Raw genomic sequence first — 22113 nt, forward strand, 5'->3', positions numbered from 1 at the left:
AGACCAGAATCGATGAAAGAGATGATCTGAAAGAAATGGGCTTACGTTCCATGTCGGAATAAATGATAGTGGCAGGAGATTTGTGTAGGCGGTCGGAGTCTGTCTAGTCTGTTTAGTCTGTCTTGTGTTGTTTTTTTTTGTTTTTTCTGACGTCACGAGGAAAGAAAATATTTTGGGGAAATGAAAATTGTGCAATTGTATAGCCAGATATGAATTGATGGTTGTTGTTTGAAAAAAATAAAAGTAAAAAAATGTTTGTGAAAAAATGGTATTGGAGCTTGCGACGATTGGTGCTCACTCAAATTGTTGATTTTGGTTGAAAAACATAAAGCATAACAATGTGTTATATAGGTATAAGATAAAAAAATGTAAGCAAGGAAGACATTACACCGTTAGTACACTTGTGCAAACAGGTGCTAAAACATGCACCAGAGCTGAAGTACAGTGCAGAATGGGTTAAAGGAAACGCCCACAAAATGTTTATGCCATGGCCCCAGGGCGGATCGCTATCTAAAATGGTCCTGCAACACATAACGACATATTTGCACGCCACATATACTGGCAAAAAGTTAGATAAACGCCTAGCTAGTTTAGAGCTTTGGAAGATGTACCAAGAGGATAAGGAGGAGGAGCTGCTGCTAGATTGGATACTAAACATATGCACAGAGGGGGGTGAAACGCCTTCCGTGCCACCCGCCCCGTCTGAAACAAAAAGCAAAGCTAGTAAAGACAAAGGATTATACCCGTTGAGGGAACTTAAAGCAGCCACATATATAGCAACCCGGCATATGAGTCACCTACGCAAAGTAGTGACGAAAACCCAGGCAAAGACTGAGATAGAGATATCACCTCCAAAGTCCAGAGGGACAAGGAGAGGTGCGAGAAAGAGAAAGGAGATCAAGCTCAAGCAAGTACATCTCTAGATACGAGTAGAGAGGGAAAGAGATTAAAAGGAGATGAGGACAGAGCTGATGAGATGGCATTCACGCAGAACGAATGGATGGAGGTTAGATGTTATTAAAACTCGATGGTATAGGCATTGAGGACGTGAGACAAAAGGGAGATTCAGATGATTCAAAACAGAAAGAAGGAAAAGGAAAAAGGATTGAGAGATGAAAGAATCAGGAAAAAAGATAAACAGAAACGAGAACAGCTGTATCGCAAGAAAGGAAACACGATCATAAGCCAAGTGCAGCTAATGATCAGGACAGGCAGGAACAACGAAGAATAGAAGAAGAAGATCAAAAGATACGGGAGAAGCAAATAAAAAGAAAAAGGGATGAGGAAATACGAAGGGCAACTGAACGTAGCGATGTGAAGAAACAGGAAGAAGATAGGGTCAGAGAGGAAGCGAAGAAGCGCAGAGAGTTCGATGATGACATAGAACTCAAGTGAAGACAGAGGGCACGGGATCTCGAATATCTGGAAAGAGAGGTTAAGAAACCCAATCCAGTGGTAGACTGGGAGGAAATAGAAGAATTCTTTCCTGAGTACAATACAGTACCAGGCACGTCTAGGGCAAATATTGAAGATGACTTCGACCCAGAAACATCGGAGAAATGATCGATAGAATATATGATGAAATGGGGCTAGAACAGGTACCCCAAGGGAGAGGAGAGGATGAGCATCATGAGAGCACTCAGTTGTATGACACTGAGGACACCTCCCGAAGTAGCAGAAATAGAGAGCTGTCCCTAGACAGGTTGACACTAAATAGGAATGAGGAGGATGGGAGGAGTTACACGTGTTGGGCACAGACAATATCAGACGCAGAAAGAGAGGAATATGAGGGAAAGGAAGATGAGAGAAGACGTGAAAAACGCTTCTCAAAGGGAAAGTGGATAAGATGGTCAGATTCTAGTGAGTCTGCAACTAAGGCATCAGAGTCAGCCACACAATTAGACCGACATGAAGGAGTATCTTACGATCAGAGGGGGGTGTCTTCACCACCCTTTGTGAACAGACCAAGGACATTACCAGGTAGATGGCACTGCAGGAATATTACCCCTGCAGTGGATGGGAAAATGATGAGAGAAGAAAAGGAGTGCCATGTATTACAATTCCCGTTACAGGAAAAAGGAGGAGCGAGGCCACAGTATATACCCTGGCCAGACATGGATCGTGAAAATCTGAAAAATAAGCATCCAATGTTAACATCGGGAGCCAGAAAGTGGATACATGAGCTGGAAAAAATGACGGGAGGGAACACGTTAGCTATTAGTGATATTAAGAGTCTTTTAATCGCCATACTTTGTGATAGAGCTGACAATGGGCCTCATCACGATGTGGGCGGTAACCCTTAAAATCGGCGGTAGTGCTCATAGCGCCGATTTTAAGGGTCCGTCGGATCACGACTCCAAATACCGCCGGCGCAATAACAGCCGGCGCAAGGACAGCCGGCTGTACAAGCGCCGGCCACAAGAGCGCCAGGAACCTTTAGCGCTAAAACATCATCGATCAGGAGTCTGGCGTAAGCGCTATTAGCGCCATAAAAGCGGCAGAAAATCCGCCGAAAATACCTCCAGCAAAAAGCTGGAGGTAACAGTACACAGGCCACAGCAATGAGGGGCCAGGTGTAAGCAATGCAATCTAGAGGCCTACAAAGGACCCACCCATGCACAACACCCCCTCCCCAACACCATGCTGCCATTTGGAGCCAGGAGCCTTGATGTCGACTTCTACCTGCTGCGCCTGGAGCTACAGAGGCCAGTCAACCAGGCCAGGGCTCTGGGAGTGCAGGGGGCAGTGGCGATGAGGAGAAGGAGGAGGAGAGCAGCAGCAGCAAGGCGCCCAGCCATCCCCAGGGTCAGGCCAACGCCCTGGGCCCTAACTGATGGTCAGTTGGTGACAGAATATCGGCTGGACAGGGCAACCATCACCCAGTTGCTGGACACAATCCAGGGTGACATATGCAGCCGCATAGCCACCAGCACGGCAGTACCTCCCCTAGTGAAGCTTGTGTCTGTGCTTTTCTTACTTGGGACTGGCAGCTACCAACATACCGTTGCCATGATGCATGGTATGGCCCAGTCCACATTCAGTGCCATGCTGGCACAGGTGCTTGATGCACCTTTGAATCATGTGAACGAAAACATTGCATTGCCAGCCACACAGGCACAGGTGCACCAGCTAAAGGGTCAATCCTATGCCATTGGCCAAGTCCCGAATGTAATGGCAGCCCTGGACTGCACACATGTGGCACTTGTACCACCCCAGGCACATGAGGCTGCCTACAGAAACCGGAAACAGTACCATTTCCTCAATGTGCAGATGACATGTGGCCCTGACCTCACCTTCAGCCACTGCTGTGCCCGCTACCCAGTTATCCATCCACGACTCCATGGTCATACGCAACAGTACCCTGCCAGCGTACATGGAAAGGCACTGAGGCCAAAACACATGACTACTGGGTGAGTACAAATGTATACCACAAAGCATGTCAATCCACAACTGATGGTGCCTGTCACAGAATCCATCATTCCCAATGGTCAGCAGCATCACAGCAGCATACACATCCAAGCAGCTTGCACGATGAACCTTGGACATGTCCAACACAGCAGAACACACCCATGCAGGATGTAAGACATGTGACGGCACAGTGACATATGGAAGCCCCACCACAACAAGGCATCCTGTGTGAGTAGCACCATGGCTCCCAACACTGACACAGTACAGCTATCCCAGCCTGGCCATCTGACAGCAATGAAATACCAAACCATCAGCTGGCACATCCACGAATGATCCATACATAAGTAGGCCGAGTGATGACAATGCACATCCTACAAACACTGTCCCCAAAATTGCCATGGCAATGCATGGAGAACAGTACAGAATAGTGAAGAGCAGCAAATGCAACTGTAGGCCAATGGATTAGCAATGACACATGAGGCAGCCACTTCTGTCAAGCAGAAGTAGATGGAAGGGCCCCCTCATCCTGCGACATGTGAATGAGTACTGTTACATATCGAAACATAGCCGTACCAAGTGGAGAGCACCCCATTGATTCAATCATGCCCATAGAACAGCGCACTCCACAATGTCATAGTCCAAATGACAAATATTGTAAAATCACACTGATGACAGGGCTCTGTAAACCCACTGGATTTACCTTGTCCCCATACCGGCTTTCTCTCCCCTACAGATGAATCTGGATATCCCCAGTACACGTGGCTCATTACCCCTGTGCGTCACCCACACACGGCTGCGGAGCGGGCATACAACCTTGGCCATGCCCGTACACGGATCTGCGTGGAGAGGGCATTTGGATTTTGAAGGCACGCTGCCGGTGCCTCGACCGCACGGGAGGTTCTATGATGCATGCACCAGAAGAAGTTGTGAAATCTTACTGACATGTGCCATGCTGCACAACATCTGTGCCACTGCCCCCTGATGCTCATGTGCAGTCACCTGAGGATGGTAGTGAGGTCGATGAAGTGCCAGAAGGTGTAGCACATGCACAAAGGGTGGGCCTGAGGGAAGGGAGGTTGGCCAGACAGGGATTGATTGATGGATTCTTTTCGAAATAGGTAATAGGTAAATGGTGACTTCTACATTAAATTGCATTTGTAACAATCACTACTGTCCATGCATTGTGATTTTTGTAACGTGATTTATTTTCCCTCAAACAATCCCCCCTCCCTGCAGTGAACACCCAACAATCACCCCTCCCCCCAGTGAGCATCCAACAACCCCCCCTCCCCCAGTGAGCACCCAACAATCTCCCCTCCCCCCAGTGTACAACCCCCAACTGTGCTGTTGCCTGATCAGGCCAACACCAATGATGCCATGCACCGCTATGATGGGCGCGGGCGCTTCCCTCTCCCAGGACCCTCCGGTGTGTGTGCCCTCAGGTGGCGCAAGGACCGGCGCCTTGGAGATGGTTCCAGTGAACCCTCTGTTGGTGTGGTTGAAGTTGAGGGCACGCAAGCGCTGGCCATCATGTGCTGGCGCATGAGGGCATTTGCCTCGTGTTGTTGTTCTGCTAGTGCAGACACAGTCTCCGTGAATTCACGTACCCTTTGGCCAAAGCCTGTCAGGGCAGCAGTGCATTGTTGCACGACATGGCGTGTGCGTGCATTGTCCCGGGCAATGTACTTGCATCCATGCCTAATCAAATTGCTCACGGCCTTAATGTGCCGGCTCTGGACTTTGGCCATTGCTTCCACCCGGGCCTGTTTAGCTTCTATTATGTCCAGCCGGCCCATGACTGCTGCCCCAGTGACAAGGCCCTCTCCTGGCGTGTCAGGTGGTGGACCGCGAATTGGGCGCTGTCGGGGTGGGCTGCATGGTGGCATGCCACCAGACTGGACTGGGGTGTCCACATCGGGCTGGGGTGTGCTGCAGCGACACACAGCCGCATGCCAACTCCCTGCCTGCTGTCTGCCTGTGCTTGGACTTCCATGGGGTGTTGACGCCCCTTCCCCATCACTGCTGCTGTGGGTATGTACTGCGGTGGCATGATGCCCACGTGGAGGTGTTACTCCCACATCGGGCTGCGATTCCGGCCTCTCTCCCTCGGCGTCGGGGCTGTGGATGTTGGCTTCCGGTGAGCTGCCGGTAGCCTCCCTGCGGCCATGTGGCTGCCGCTGCTGTCTGGCGGGGCTGAGTCGGGGTGAGGTGGGTGTTCCCCGGTGTTCTCTCCCAAGGGTGCGGGCTCTTGGGGGGGTGGTTCTGGTGGAGGCACGGTGTCGTGGGCACATTGCCGGTGTGGCCTCATCGTCAGCATCAACGGCCTCTTGGGATCAACGTGTGCCTGTGAGGTACATAGGGGGTGGTTTGAGTACAATGCTACATACATTTGTGTGATGCAGGTCATGCCAACAAGTGTGAATGAAGACAGTGACAATGACGCATTCAACTTGCATTCTGTTCAGTCAACATGTGGTGCTTGTTGTGGATGTGCATGGAGGGACACTGCATGGGAAAGCATGGTTGGGGTGGACTGCACTCAGGCTTTTGTGGTTGTGTTGATGCACAGTACCCCTGTCATTCATGCACTGCACGTACAGGGTCGTCTAGGCAGCACTGACTTCTAGGGATGTGGCCCTCACTTACGGGTGTATGCAGTGCCTCAGACACATGTCTTCACTCTCATTCAGATGCATATATTCGGGGATGAGACTCACCTGCCGTTGGATCAATGCCAGTCCCTTCCTCTGCTCCACTGATGCCCTCAATGGTCCCGACATCAATGAGGCCGTCAATTTCTTCTCCCATGGTGTGAGGTCGGGGGGGTGGTGGGCCTCCTCCTGTGGCCCTGCTTGCACTCCTGTGCTGGGACAGGATGCCTCTCACTCGAACCCGCAGGTCATTCAGCCGCTTGTGGCAGTCTTCCCCATCCCGGGGCACGCGGCCAACTACACTGACCCTTTGTGCAACACTTTTCCAGATTTGACCTCTGCGCAGTGCGCTTGTTTTACGCTGCTGCAGCTCATGATGGTGAGTCAGTGCCTCATCCACAAGGACCTCAAGTTCTTGGTCGCTAAACTTGGGTTTTCTGACCCTGTCCATGGCAGACTTGCCCCTGGTGCGCTCCTGACTCATTTTCTGCCTTCGAATCAAGTGGATGGCTTCCAGTGCCTGAGATATCCGACGGATTGTGATTTCCAAAATGGCCACCACTTCATTTCCCGTTCCGGCGGAGACGCGTTTCCCGCGCGCTATGAGCGCGCGCTATTAGCGTGATGTGGCGGTAGCGCACAGTGCGCCGGATTTAAGGGTTCGTGCTAATCTCGCTAATGCCTTGGGCGGGGGCGCGTGCACCATTAGTCGTGATCTGGCGGATTATCCGCCGGGTGCCTTGGCGTTGGCGCTATTTAGGTCCGGCGGATAATCCGCCACATTTACCACCCAAGTCGTGATGAAGCCCAATGTGTGGACACGAGCAGGTTATCCTGGCATGACTACAGTTAATACTGCGCATGGAAAGCATTACGATTGCTATACCCGGATACTTCTATACTATAATGACACAAACAATGAAGGAATCAGAGGATCCTTTGCTTTACATTCAGAATTTCCAAGACGCATGGGTGTTGGAAACCTGGTAATCTTGGGGGAAATCTATACCCGTGTTTTACCATATATTATGCCAAGGGCTTCTACATCAGGTACAGAAGCAGCTCAAGAAATTGGTAGGAATCGAGGCCGAACCCTGGTCTGAAATACAGTTGACCATAGCTCACTATTGCAGGCTATTGCAAGAGAAGAATTGCAAAGAAGAGGCTGGACGAAAAGCTAAAGAGGCAAAATTAGTGCAGAAAAAATTGTCAGCACATGCCATTGAGGGAGCAATGATAACTAGCTCAGACGTATTGAACATACCACAGGTCAATAATCAACAGCAAGTCAATCAAGGTAGTAATGTGTTTTACCCCAGAGGGAGAGGCTTTCGAGGAAGAGGTCTCTCGAGTAGTCAGGGAGGTTTCCAAGGTATTCAGGGATGTTTCCAAAACATGCAAAATGGCAATCAAAATATGTCCAATGGGCAAATAATCAGACCACCGCCAATATGTTGGACGTGTGGGATGACAGGGCATCTTGGCGCACATGCAGAAGTCAAGGCATGGTGCAAAACGATCAAGGAACAAGAGTGGGGATGGTGAATCCACCTATGTTTTTACAGCAGAGTGGAAATGGAGTTGCACAAAATCACACGATGCAACAGCAAGTGCCAGGAGTTCAACAATGCTTGCAACCTCAGAGTATGACACATTTCCCACAAGGGCAGTCTCAACAGTCACCTATGCAACTGTCACAGACAACAAATACAGGACAGGCATTGAATTCTGGAATGAGAAATGACACTAGTGATGGAGGAAGTCCATTCACTCAGCATGAGAAAAAGTTATACATGGACTAGGACTGCTCACTGGGAAACCTGACGTGTTCTATCCTATCAGTGACACCAGACCCTCACGAGGAACCAAGGGTAGATGTCCTCATAGGGGATAAAGAGTATTCCTTCTTAGTTGACACAGGTGCAACACGCTCGTGTATACGTGAAGGCAAGTTTTCCTTGTCCGGCGATGCCATAAATACTCAGGGCTTCACAGGATCAACAAGACGTGTTCCTTTTACAAAAGAACTCCCGTCTCTATAGGAGAATGTGACATGAATGTGCCACTGCTATATTCAAGGCAGACCCCAGTAAATATATTGGGATGAGACCTAATGACGAAGTTAAACGTGACAATCTCGTTCACGGAGAAGTGCATAGTAAGTTCAACTCCAGGAATGCATTATTTGAACGTATGCGAATTGATTAGAGCATACGCGGGACAAACAGCTATGAGGGCTGTCCCACTGGAACTAGAAATATTCACATGTGGAGTGCATATATTAATGTCTTGGTTAACAGGCATTGCAGACAAACCAATGAGAACCCCAGATGAGTTTTTATTTAGGCCGAGAATATCTATGCATGAGGACAAGGGACAAGTATTTCCCTTGGCAATACACACAGCCATAGTGCGAGGGAAAATGGCACTGATCGATGGTTGTGATGACGAAGGCATACAATGGTGCACAGGAATATTTTGTTGACGACATGGCCCAGGTGCCTGTCTCAGTGTGGACCACAGGCCCTTAATACCTAGGCTTGTTGAAAGGAGCAGGAGAAGTAAGGATTGAATTGAAACCAGGAGCAATTCTACCAAAAGCACAACAGTATCCCATTTCTAGGGAAGCAGATGAAGGGATTTTCAAGACAATTTCTGCTATGATAGACCAGGGAATCTTAGTGACGTCAGAGTCATCATGCGACATTGTGGTTTATCCGATTAAAAAATCAAAGGGAGGGTCTTGGTGTTTAATTCAGAACCTTAGGCCAATAAATTATATTGTAGAGACCGAGTTCCCTCTAGTCCCTAACACGTCCACAATCCTATGTAATATACCTGTTGAGGCAAAATATTTCACGATGATTGACTTGAAACATTTATTTTTCTCAATCCCATTGTAGCAAGACTCACGAGATTTGACGTAATTCTCATTCAGACAAATGAGAATGAGTACTGTGAGTCTCCTTCGATTTTCAACAGAGTCCTGCAGATGGACTTAAGCAATATTGCATTAGAGAGTGTTGTCTTCCAATATGTGGATGACATCTTAATTTGCAGCACAACAAAGGAAACATGCAGACACAATTCTGTTCAGCTATTGACTGTATTGGCTGAAAAAGGATATAAAGTTGACAGAGAAGTTACAACACTGTCAACAAGAAGTGCTGTACATAGGCCAGCTGATATCACACGAGGGGGGAAAAGGGTTACCCCTGAAAGGGCTGAAGCCATATTAAACACAGCCGCATATTAAACACAGCAAAGCCACACACGATAAAACAAATACAGAGTTGTCTAGGATTATACAATTATTTCAGGGCATGGGTCTTTGACTACAGCTCATATATCAAGCCCTTTTTATAAGCCCTAAAGAAGGCACAGGGGACGAAAGAAAAATGGAATGGACTGAGACCATGGAAGAAGGATTTATCGAACTGAAGAGGGCCATTTGCACGGCACCAGTTCTAGGAATTCCCAATTATGCAGAGGAATTCTACCTATTTTCACACACGAATGGCAGTGTTATGACAGCAGTACTCACACAGAGAACCATGTTAGGGTACAAGCCCCTGGAATACTGCAGTGGGAATTGGACCCAGTGATGAGAGGTCACTTTCCGTGCAAACAAAGTTTAGCTGCCACCGTTCGCCATAGATAAGGTTACAACCATTGTGATGGGATGCTCAATGACGTTCATCGAGCACACACTATTTGCTATTCTAGAGAAACCAAAGGGCACATTGACATCTCAAAGAACTTCTGCATATGAAGTGATCATATCAAATCCATCGATTAAGGTAATTCGATGTAAGATAGTGAACCCAGCTATAGTTATAGCAGAGCCAGTCACTGAAGGAGAGCCGATCCATGACTGCGCGAACTATGAAGAATTTTACGATGAGATTCCCAGAGTGAAAGAAAATGCATTGGCAGAAGGAGAAATTGTCTTTGTTGACGGTTCTTCGAGAATCGATCAAAATGATGGCCAGAGATACACAGGCACCTCTGTGATGAAGCACACAGCAAATGGAGAGTTTTGAGTACTTATTAGTGCACGATTACCATTGCATTATTCAGCACAGGCTGCAGAATTATTGGCGTTGATACTTGCACTCGAGAATCATGTAGACCAGGAAGTGATGGTGTACAGTGACCCTGCCAATGTGACATCAACAGTGCACGCAGGCCTAGTGCTCTGGAAGAGGAGGGACTACCTCCGAGTGGATGGCACGCCAGTCCAGCATGCAGCCCTATTGGATAGGCTCATTAAGGCACTACAGCGCCCAGTGGGCATAGCGGTTGTGAAATGCGCATCCCACAAGAAAGGGACAGATTTTATCTCACGCGGAAATCAAGCAGCAGACACAGAAGCCAAGTGTGTGTCGACCAAAGACAAAGTTATAATGAATGTAGAAATCACTGATGTGCATGAGAGAATGATTGTTGCACAAAGCGAACCTGAGTGTTATAGTAACATGGGGCAAACCCAGTTAATGTGGCAAGGGTGTTCGTTAAACCCCTCTTAGAGCTTGTGGTGACAAGACAGCACTGGTAAACTGGTGATGCCTATAGCCTTATTGAAAATAGCATTGGAACAGTTGCATTATCCAGCGCACATGACAAAAGAGAATCTAGCAGTGACGATTGCTGAAGACTGGTTTATACCAAACTTAACAGAGCACATTGCATTTTTTATGGTGAACTTTATAATCTGCCAACAGTTCATGGCTGGGCATACACTACAAGTAATTAGAGGAGTAATACTATGGCCCAATGTACCTTTTCAGCACTTGCATGTCGATTATGTAGATATTATTCAAGTATGTTATGGTTACAGGTACCTAATTGTTGTGGTGTGTCAATTCTCTAGATGGATAGAAGCAGGTCCATGTACACACCCAGACTCTACCTGTGTGGCCAAATTTCTGGTGAGGGAGGTATTTCCCAGATGGGGAGTGTGTAAGGTCATGAGGTCAGATAATGGTCCCCACTTTGTTAATGCAGTATTCAAACAGATTAGCTTGCTGCTTGGTATAAAGCACAAGTTCTCTTCCATGTATCATCCTCAAGGTAATGGGATATGCAAGAAGCTCAATGGCTTGTTAAAGGAAAGGATAGACAAGTTGAAGCTTACTCTAAAGAAGGGATAGCTACACTGACTTCCATTAGCACTGTATGTGCTCAGAAACCAGCCTGGTTCTGACTACCACCTTATGCCACATGAAATCATAACAGACAGAAGGATGCACACGCCACTGACACCCCGAGATAGAACTAGATGTCATGCTTAGCCAACAGGGGAAGTTTTAGGATCTGAAATGCAAAATTACTTGAACTGCATGACATCTTGTCTTACTGTAATTTCAGGACAGCTGCAGCCATGACAAAAAGGGTGCAGGGCAGCACATAAAACAGAATGAGATACTACAACAGACCAAGTTCAGGGTTTACGTGTTCCACAAATGTTCCCTGGGGACGCGGTCCTGGTGAGAAACCATACGAGAAAGACGTGGGATGAGCCAAGGTTCAACGGTCCCTTCAGAGTGGAGGACGTCACTCCCTCTGCAGTCAAGCTACTGAGAAGAAGAGCTTGGATATTCTTGGCTGACATCAAGCCATACATCGGAGAAGGCCCCCTGCCCGTACCTGAATGTGTAGAGACTACAGACAATGGGGAAGAACCACAGCACGTGCAGACGAGAAAGAAGGACGCATAACCAGCGAAACAAAGAACTTTTGTGCAAGTTGTGGCTTCATTTTTGACATTTCCTCTGTGAAAAAAAGGTGATAGGGACATAAACACGGACACTCTGTATGAACCAAAACATAGTCTGTTGACTTTGAACTTTGGACTGAGGAATAATGAAGCCTTGATAAGAAAAGGATATGCCAAATTTCGATCGAGGACACATCAATTGGAAGAAAATACAGTATCCAGACTCTTTTCATACATAATCTTTATTGGGGCTCACTTATGGTGTCCCACAGTAGTAACTTCACTAAAGACGTTTTGATATATTTAGAGTTAGTTCTGAGATCATACCCATCGTTAGTGGTAAGGATCACTAATATCACTGAATTTCTTCAAGACCCTAAAAACGAAAAGACAATAAGGAGTCTGCTCATTGTGATTGCCAAGCAGTTCCTTCTACTTCCAGAGTACAGTGAGGACAAATCAAATGTCCCAAGCAAAGGAAACAGTGAATAGGCTTGTCAACATACTATAGTTCTGCTTAATTGAAGACTGTCCAGATCTTGTTGGGAGACTCACTGGCGTCTTGACATTTCTTCGAGATCCAGCTAACACACAACGTTTGAGTATAATCCTGAATGGAATCATAATTCAGGTTGCTTTTCAAGCTCATCAAAATCACGGAAGCTGCTCACAGTGATTGCCGAGCAGTTCCAGAACTCAGCAAGGACAAGACAAATGTCTCTTTCACCAGAAGATAGCAGACTGGCAAGCAGCATCTTCTTTTGCCTAATTGAGGACTTTCCAGAACTTGTGGGGAGGCCAGCCAGTGTTGACGTCCTCACTTTCATAAGAGACCCTGCAAATTCTACACAGATGAGCATGCTCTTGCGTGGTATTGTAATGCAAGTCGAACTTTCTAATCAGCATCAGAATTTCCAGAGAAGATTGTAAACTTTCTGCCGAGGGACAGATCGAGGAAGTGTTGACAAAGAATACACTTTTGCTGGCAGAGAAGCAACATGCCTTCTGGAGTGAAACAGATAAGAGGCATTGACTGGGAGCCCACTAAGAGACTTGCTTAACTTATTACCTATGCTGACATTTTCATATACAGAAAAGACAACTGTTTCCAAAAACGAGAGACAATCTATTATTCAGGAAAAGAAGGATAATCATTCCAGTACCTGCAACCTACAAGCAGAGGCAGCAGAATCCACAGAATCCAGAGATAACATTATTTAGAGTGTATTAAAGAGTTAGTTTTCTTTCCTTAAATGATCGAGATGGGCAACCAAAGTAGTAATGTTGTCATCCCTCAGGAGGAGAGACACTCACATTGTTCCAGAACTAAGTGTTGTAGACTTACTTATAGAGAAATCCTGTACCTATGCATTATATTCAACATTGTTTTTCTGTCACTGATTATTCAAACTGCGTTTTTTATTGGTGCACAAAGTGCTCCGATTCCAGTGTGCCCACCTAATGATGTAAGCATGAAACCCACAAAGGCACCCAGACCTTACATAGTCATTCCAGTCCCTAGAAGGTCTGAAAGCAGAATAAGTGAACATGAAATGGATGTAATGAGCAATAATACACACTCACTAGTGGTAACAAACAAATTGAGCCGTCAGCAGAGCAAGCATGAGAAAAAGTTAATGAAAAACACGTGTGTGCAAATACACCAGGTTTAGTGTCAATAACTACAGAACCACAGTTCAAAGAAAGGGAGATGTTTGGACAACCTACTATGAGAATTTCCACACCAAATCAAGTGAAAAGACAAATGGAGAAAGCTGAACTTTTTTTTTAAACTCTTTTTTGTTGTAGGTCATTACAGATTCAACATATTGCACATAGCATACATTAACACATATAATACATATTTCAGTGGACACATACTTCGTTATTTACAATCTCATAGCATAAGAGTGCCCTCGTCCGAGGCCATTTCACAGAGATATATCCTAAACGGAGTCCATATGTCCTTAGGGCGGCAGCACAATGTTAAAGTCTTCACATTCGTTTACATAAGCCAGTTCTCGAAGAAAATATTCAATTTTGGGAGCAAAAGTGTTTGTCCAGCATTTCAATATGCATCTTTTGGCTACAAAGCATGAGACGTTGAATAGTCTCCTAGGTTTTTCATTTTGTTTGCCTATGTCACCGAATAGATATTTCTGTGGGACCATGCTTGCTGGGATCTGCGTAATGTCTTCGAGTATCTCAGCCACTTCTTTCCAAAATGCCGCAATTAAGGGGCATTCCCAGTACATGTGGTATGATCCTGCCTGAGTGGTTTTGCATTTCGGGCATTCACCCGAATGAGCCGCAGAGAACTTAGCCATCTTCTCAGGGGTATTGTGTAGCCTATTTAGGACCTTGAACGGAACCAGTCTAAGTCCCGCGTTCATGAACACTGATTTTGTAAGCATATGGTATTTATTCCATTTTTCGTCCGGGATACTCGAATTTAGGTCTTCCTCCCATTTGGTTTTGACCTGATTCATAGTGGGTGTGTGTGTTTGTACCAGCGAGTATAGTTTGGAAACTCCCCGTCCCACTCCCGATGTGGTGGCCTGTATAAATGGGTGAGATGGTGGTTCGTCAGGAAAGAGATGCCAGCGTGCGCTGAATGCTGATTTCATCCTATGATATTCTAGTGTTTTCAGTGGGCCTCGTCCTATTGCCTCCCCAAAGTCCTCCCTCATTACAAATTTCCCATTCGGGAACATGTCTCGCATTCGAATTTCTCTGTTCGGTTCCCAGTGTTTTTGTATTGTTTTATCCAGTGTGGGCGGGATACCGGGGTATTTCCACAATGGGACATCTGGGTCATACAGAGTTTCTATTGCTAGCTTTTTATACAGCATCGTCCATGCGCGCAATATGGTTCCCACTGGATCGTAAGGACAAGAGTCTCTATATTGGGAATAGAATATAATGGAACGGAGGTCTATGGGATGGGCAGCGAACTTTTCAAGCCATATGTGGGGTGAGCAGTCCTCAGGGTCATACCAGTGTTTTGCGAATTGTGCCTGCGCCGTGAGGTAATATAGCTCAAAGTCAGGTGCCGCTAGTCCTCCTGTACCATAAGGCTCTTTGAGTTTCTCCCATTTCATCCTAGGGGTTTTCCCATCCCACACAAAGGATACCGCCATGGTTTTTATTTTATCGAAGAAGGCCCTGCCTGGCCAAATTGGTATATTAACAAACAAGTAGAGTAACTTGGGGAGGACAACCATTTTAAAGATGGCGACTCGGCCATTTAAAGATATGGGGAGTTTGGCCCATGTCTGAAACCTTACTTTCAGTGTATGCATTATAGACTCATAGTTTTCAGTGTACAGTGTTTGTCGTGGGATACTATTATACCTAGGTATTGTATGTGTCCGGTTGTCCATTTAAGATTTCCCGTGTACTGTGGGCATGCAGTCTTGGGTGTTAGGGGTAGTATCTCTGATTTTTCCTTATTAATTTTATAACCCGAGTAGTCAGCAAATTGGTATATGTCTTGCATTAGGGGTGTCAGGTTCGTGTCTGGGTCCCGGATGTATAGTAGTGTGTCGTCCGCATATAGCGAAACAGACTGGGGCGGGCCTGACATTCTTATCCCTCTATCCCCATGTTTTAGTCTGACCATTATAGCCATAGGCTTAATCGTCAATGCAAACAATATTGGTGAAAACGGGCAACCCTGCCTGGTCCCTCTACCCAGTGCGAACAGGTCAGAGATCGTGTTATTCGTGAGCACTCTCGCTCCTGTTTTTTGATACAACAAATTGACGTATTTGATGAAATGGGGGCCCGTTCTAAACCTACTAAGCACTTCAAGGAGATACACCCAGGAAACCGAATCGAATGCCTTTTCGGCGTCGAGGGATATTGCCACTCCTGGTCTATCTGTGCCATTATTGTGAACAATCTACGTAAATTCAATGCAGTGGACCTTGTGGGGATGAATCCGTTTTGATCCGGATGGACCAAGGACGGCATGTTCGGTAGCAGCCTGTTTGCCAGAACTTTGGCGAACACCTTGGCGTCCACATTTATGAGTGAGAGTGGTCTGTATGATGACATGTCTTGTGGAGGACGGCGAGGTTTCGGCAATACTGTTATTAATGCTTCTCGCATGGATTCGGGCAGCTCATTCAGCTCCAATGCTTCTTCCCATGCTTTTAGCATGATTGGGACCAATTCTTTGTCAAATTCTTTTTATAGTTCCACCCCCAACCCATCTGATCCCGGGGCTTTCCCCGAGTGCAATGCCTTTATGGATTCTGTGAGTTGTTCTTTCATAATTGGGCTATCAAGGGCCAATTTAGCTACTGGCGGGAGGACCGGGAATTCCAGGCTGTCTAGGTATGTTTGTATTTCTAGTGCCGTTTTCTTGTCGTTATTCGAATAAAACTTCTGGTAGAATTTCAAGAATTCATGGTTTATGGCTTGGCTCCCAGTGACCATCCCTCCCTCCATGTCCTGAATGCTGGTGATCGGTGTGCTGGCGGTCAGCTCTGATGACGTTGGCTATGGCTCTACCCGCCTTGTTCCCTTCCCCATATCTGCGAGCCCTGGCGGGGGCAGCTATGTATTGCAATTCTCTAGTAGCCAGCTTGTTGAATTCTTTTAAGAGTAGGTGTATTTCTGTTTGTGTGTCTGTATAACGGGTTTCACTATAGGAATTTTCAAGCTGGCGCAGTTGTGCCTCTAATTCGGTTAATTCACACCTTACTGATTTCAGCAACCCTGTACATTTGGAAATCAGAGCCCCCCTCACCCATACCTTAAAAGTCTCCCACACTGTAGAGTATCTATTTACTGTTTCCATATTGTTATTAAAGAATTCTTCTATTTCTATGTGCAGTGCCTCTGTAACATTCGGATCCTTTAGTATGGTCGCAGGCATTCTCCATCGCCTTTGTGGCTTTGGAATATTTCCAAATCGTAGGTCTAGGGACACTGGGGAGTGATCAGATAATGTGCGAGGATGTATTACGCAGCCATCAATCATACTTAGAATGTGTTCAGATACCAACCAGTAATCGATTCGGGATTCCGAGTCATGTACACCGTGTTGGATTCGCATTTTAGCCAGAAATATTAGTGCATATTGGATCTGTCGCGTCCTCAGCAGCCTTCTCACTGGTTCATAGGATCGCCGGTTGGCCTGAACTCCTGCTGAAAAGTCCGGGTATATATGAATACTATTTTCTGTGTAATGCAATGTGCCTTTCTCCCGGGCCTTCCGAAGAATCATGTCCGTGTCCCTGTATTTGAGGAGGCGCGCAACGATCGTGCGGGGTGGTGCCCCGGGTTTCAGCGGTGGAGCAAGTGTGCGGTGCGCTCTCTCGACCAAGAAGTGTTCGGAGAAAGTTTCGGGACCAAAGAGGGTTCGCAGGAGGGCTTCGACTTGTTGTTCCATTTCCCCTTTGCCGAATTTTTCAGACAATTTTGATGTTGTTCCGCCTGGAACGACATTCTAAATCTTCACACTTAGTCTGTATTTTAAGAAAGTCATTTTTCAGTTGTATTATGTCTCGGTCATGGTTGGCAAAAGTGTCTTCATTACCACTTATCCTGCCTTCTGTTTCTGTGATTCTGGAACTTTCTTTATCTACCCTTGCCTTCAAGGATCTGATAGTTGAAACAATATCGTCCAATTTCACGTTTATCGCAAGGAAGGTGTTTTGGATGATCGTGGTTAGTTTATCAACTCTATCCTCGTTTTCAGCTTCGTTTTGGGACCTTTAGGTAGACAGAGTTTCTGGCCCGGGATCAGATGTTTGGCTATTGATAAAAGAGTCCATTGGCCCTTTCTTCCAGGATCCCGTTTCCTTCGACATTTTATCGGGCATGTGCACTGTCTGTATTCCTTAGACTAACACTCAATGGGTCTGCCGATTAGTTTTTCCCCCCAAAGACAATGTGCCCTTTGCTATGCGCAGGCCGTGGATTCTGGGTGGTTGCGACGTCCGACAGCTGCGGTTCTAGTTCGTATCAAGCTGCATTCGAAGCGGGCCTCGTTATTGTTCACTCTCGCCCCGATGGTAGAGTTGTATTAGTTTCAGGTTATTTGACTCCTCCACCTCATGTGTGTACCCACTAGGGAGGAAGTAGGGTCAACAGTGCGTTTAGTCGCGAGTGGGTTGCGTTCTCCCATGTATCTTGAGGGGTTTTTACCTTTATATCAGTTGTTTCTGCATATTTCGCCGTCCGAGTGCTGGTGGCAGTAGCTCCAGCCTGCAATTCGGGCCCCGTGTTGTTACGCTTGCAGTGGGTGGTGGGGGGAAGGGACGCAAGATGATCGCCTGGATAGGCCCCACAGTGGCAGGTTCCGAGCAAAGGTGGAACGCCGTCATGCCGCTACACGTCCGCCCAGCACCCCCCACCCCGCCGTATTTGTTCCGTTCGTTTCCGCCGCCGATTTCGCGGATTTGCAGCAGAGGAGGCGCTGACGCAGTTCAGGGCCTTCCCAGTTGCCTACAAGTTAGTTGGGTGTCATACGTGTTGCGCTGCCGGGGCGCCCCTCCCCATCGCTCAGCTCACCTCCTCTGCCTGGCGTTTCTTCGTTTTGTTTACATTTTTTTTTTTCCCCTCTCGCCGCAGGATCGCTACATTAAATGGATGGCAGGATGTCTCACCGTTTGCGGGAGGTTACACACGGAACCGCAGGTCCTCCCGCGGCGGTCCGCTCGGGCTCTATGGTCAGAGCGTCCGCGGTCGCTTCCTGTGTTTGCGCGGTTATGAGATGTGGCTTGCGCCGTCTCCCTCCACCGCTCAGAGTGCAATCGGCCATATCTCCTCACAACACCAACCTTTTTCATCCGGATTTCTCCTGCTGGTAGCCAGGGTCTTCAGCCACACATTCCGCTTATTGTTCCCCGGTCCGCAGGGTGCCCCAGAGTAGGATGTTCAATCAGGATGTTCGCCAGGATGGAGCTCTGTCTCTAGGCGGCCATCTTTGTGGTGCACAACAGCGCCCCCCGAGAAAGCTGAACTTTTAAAGAGACTAAAGTAGTTGGAGAATAAACAAACACAGACAGCAATGAGAAGCACACTTAATGCAATGAAGAGAACAAGCACAAGTCCTGCAAAACTTTCACGTGTGGAGATGGTGGCAGAATCTATTTTGCCGTTCATGGCCAGAGCCAGGAAATGACTAGAGGACAAGGAAAGAATTGCCAGACTTCCCCTACTCAAATGGTACAGATGAAGATGCCTGGACCATGGATTGAGATGCCTGAGAATCCTCCAGTGAAAAGAAGCTACATGGATGCTATTAAGGATGTGATGATAGGAAACTACATGAAAACCTTGAGAATAAAGAGAAGCACACAAGAAGATAACAACAAACTAATCGACTACATGGACAGCACAGCACACTTGAGAAATAATATTTGGTACCAACTATGAAAGAAGTTGGACAACGAAATTCAAAGGAGGAATGCTTTCTTTGCACACTCTTACCTTACAGCATGGGGAAGTCAAAGATCTTTGTAGCTGTTGAAATAGATGTGCAGATGGCGCACTGTCTATCAAACGTAGCAATGTGCAAAACCAGAGGCCAGTTCATGGGAAGTGATGCTTTGCTCAAATGGCCAACTGAAGCAACAGATCCAAATGAAGACGATTATGTCCAAGACATAAAGACAAGAAACAATGGAAAAACAAATCACATTGTGATCAGATATTTGAAGCCTGGAGTTAAAGGAGCAGAGATCAGAAGAGAGGCAAATCAAAAACTGAACGTTCAAGGAAAAACTCCAGAAGAAGGTTGGAGTTGGAAGAACAGAGGCCAAATGCAAATTTGGGGAACAGTGCTTTCTCCAGACAGATGGGAGAAAGGAGTAGTGATCTGCAGAGCATGAATCATCTTCGGTCATTACCAGCCCACCATCGACATAGTATGAATTGGATGCAAGCCATTATGGCAAAACTTGTTAAACTATTGACATGGGTTGAGGACAGAGGAGGACCCTTGCAGATAGTGCCATTGGAGAGCTCAAAATTCTGCTTCAGGAATAATGGCACAAGACAAATGGGAGAGAAACAGAACTGTGAACGAGTATTTGACGCTCCAGGAATGGTACACGATACTGCAGTGATCATGGATCATTATTGGGCATGTGAATCGAAAGCTTATATCAGGCTGCAGAAGAATTGGGGAGGTATATGCACACTGGTGAATGTCCATGTTCCAGCGTTGGTGATTCTAAAAAGTGATCTGAACATTGACAGTTTTCCATAAGCAGATGCTCACCTGACGAAGACAGATCTGTGGAACTGATGAACCAAGTGAAGAGAAAGAATTACCTTTCGGCTAAATCATAAGAAGCTTTTCATGTGATCCCGTATGAACACAGGTTGTTCAGCGTAACCTCATCAGTGTTCACGACAATTTTTATGCCAAGAGTTCAGGTTGGAACAAATACTAAATGGTAGCAAATAACCAGATGGGAGTTACTGAAGACCATCAACACGACCATAAAAGGATTCAATGCAATCAAGGAAGAGTTGAGGGCGATTCGACTAATGACTCTACAGAACAGATATGTTCTTGACATGATCACAGCTATGGATGGAGGTGTTTGTGCAAACATTGGAGAATCATGTTGCACATTTACACCATCTCACGATGACGAAAAATGGAACCTTAACAGAGGCCATAGGTATGCTGACGAAACTACAGAATCAGATGATTGATGAAACTGACGAAGTTGACGATAACATCTGGTTTGGATCACTATTTTCATGGGTTCCACAATGGATGGCAGACACATACAAATTCCTAGGAGCCCTGCTAATGATGATATCGCTCTGATACTGTGTTATCAAGATAATAATCTCTCAGTGCCAGAAAACTGTGAAAAAGTCCATAGGGATGAAGATCAAGATTTATGTCGAGCCAGGGTGGAAACCCAAGGACCTGACTGATGAAGAAATAAGAGACTTTGTGAAAGCTAGCATTCATCTACAAGAAGGAACAAAGTTTCGGTATCCAAGGAAACACAGAAATTATGTGGGAAGATGGACCTAATGCAGCACAAGTGGACAATGTCAATTTATGACATGGAACAAAGATGAACACGTAAGAACAGCAGGAAGCTTGAAGGGAGTCACAAAGATAAGGACCCTAAAGAGACATTTCTTCAGACGTTCATGTGTGGACTCAGAGGATGAAATAAAAGTGGATCCAGAGGATGCATAAAAGGTGGATACCAAGGAAGAAGTGCAAGTCGTTGATGAATCGCCTAGAGGGGGGAGTGTAGAGGCAGTACCAAGCACGAGTCACACTCCAACCGGCCATTTTGAAGTACCAGGAACGTTCACGCCGAAATATGTGATGTATGATGAACAAAAAAAACAGCAGAGAGCTGCAGCGGAGCTCTGTCCAGTACCTATCAGAATAACAGCACCTGTTGAAGTACCAACATCTAAGAAAACCTGGACAGTAAGGTACCCATTGAGAAAACCATACCGACAAATGAGACAGAATGATGATTGTCGAAATGCAACCCCTGAAGAAGCCAAGGAGATACTAAAAGAAGATTAATGGTGAAATCACAAGAACCCGGACTGACTCACATATAGAAGATATGATGACCTGTGAATGATGAAAAGAGACAAAACACCATGGATAAGTGACATTCCAAGTCTAAAATGAAATGATGATGACAAAATGTCAGAAATGTATGCCATGAGCGTGATGAAGATGTTCAGCCAGTTTAACGTGTACATATGCACAGTAACCGCAAGAAGTACAGAAATCGTGAGGCTTGCTTATGCTTAGTAGTAGGATAGATTGTGGCAAGCACCACCTATACATATCTACCTCAAAAGGAGCACTTTATATAAGTATGCTTCCACTATGCACAAGAGCAGAATCGACCAAAGGTTACTAAAGGCCTCAAGAGGAGAGCTTTGCAGCAAGCAAATTGAGAATTAAAGACAGAAAGAAACTCAGACTAAGACAACCATGCCAAGAAGCCAAGGTTGTATCGGCTGTAATAGACCAATAGTGGATACAATTAATTAGAAGAAAAACAGTGTATCCTGCGCAGAAAGGTCAAGATAAGCAACTGTGGGATGTGTTAACCCACTTATGCTCTGCCCTGTGGCATCCCTGTGTGCTGATGGTGCTAGAGGTATCAAAAGGGCCGCAAAACCCTTGAGTGCCCCAAAACCTATGGAAATCGCGCTTTGCAACACAAAAAGACGGCTGCCCATTCTGCCATGCATGTTCTCAGTGGTGGAACAGAGAGCGCACTCCTGAAACATGTCACTGGGCTTCACAACAAGTAAAAACGGAGACTGCATGCAAAGCAGTGTTTTGCTGAAAGGAATCCAGAATTTTGT

The sequence above is a fragment of the Ambystoma mexicanum genome, chromosome 6p (assembly GCF_040938575.1).
Source record: "Ambystoma mexicanum isolate Mex_15411 chromosome 6p, UKY_AmexF1_1, whole genome shotgun sequence".
Lineage (NCBI taxonomy): Eukaryota > Metazoa > Chordata > Amphibia > Caudata > Ambystomatidae > Ambystoma > Ambystoma mexicanum.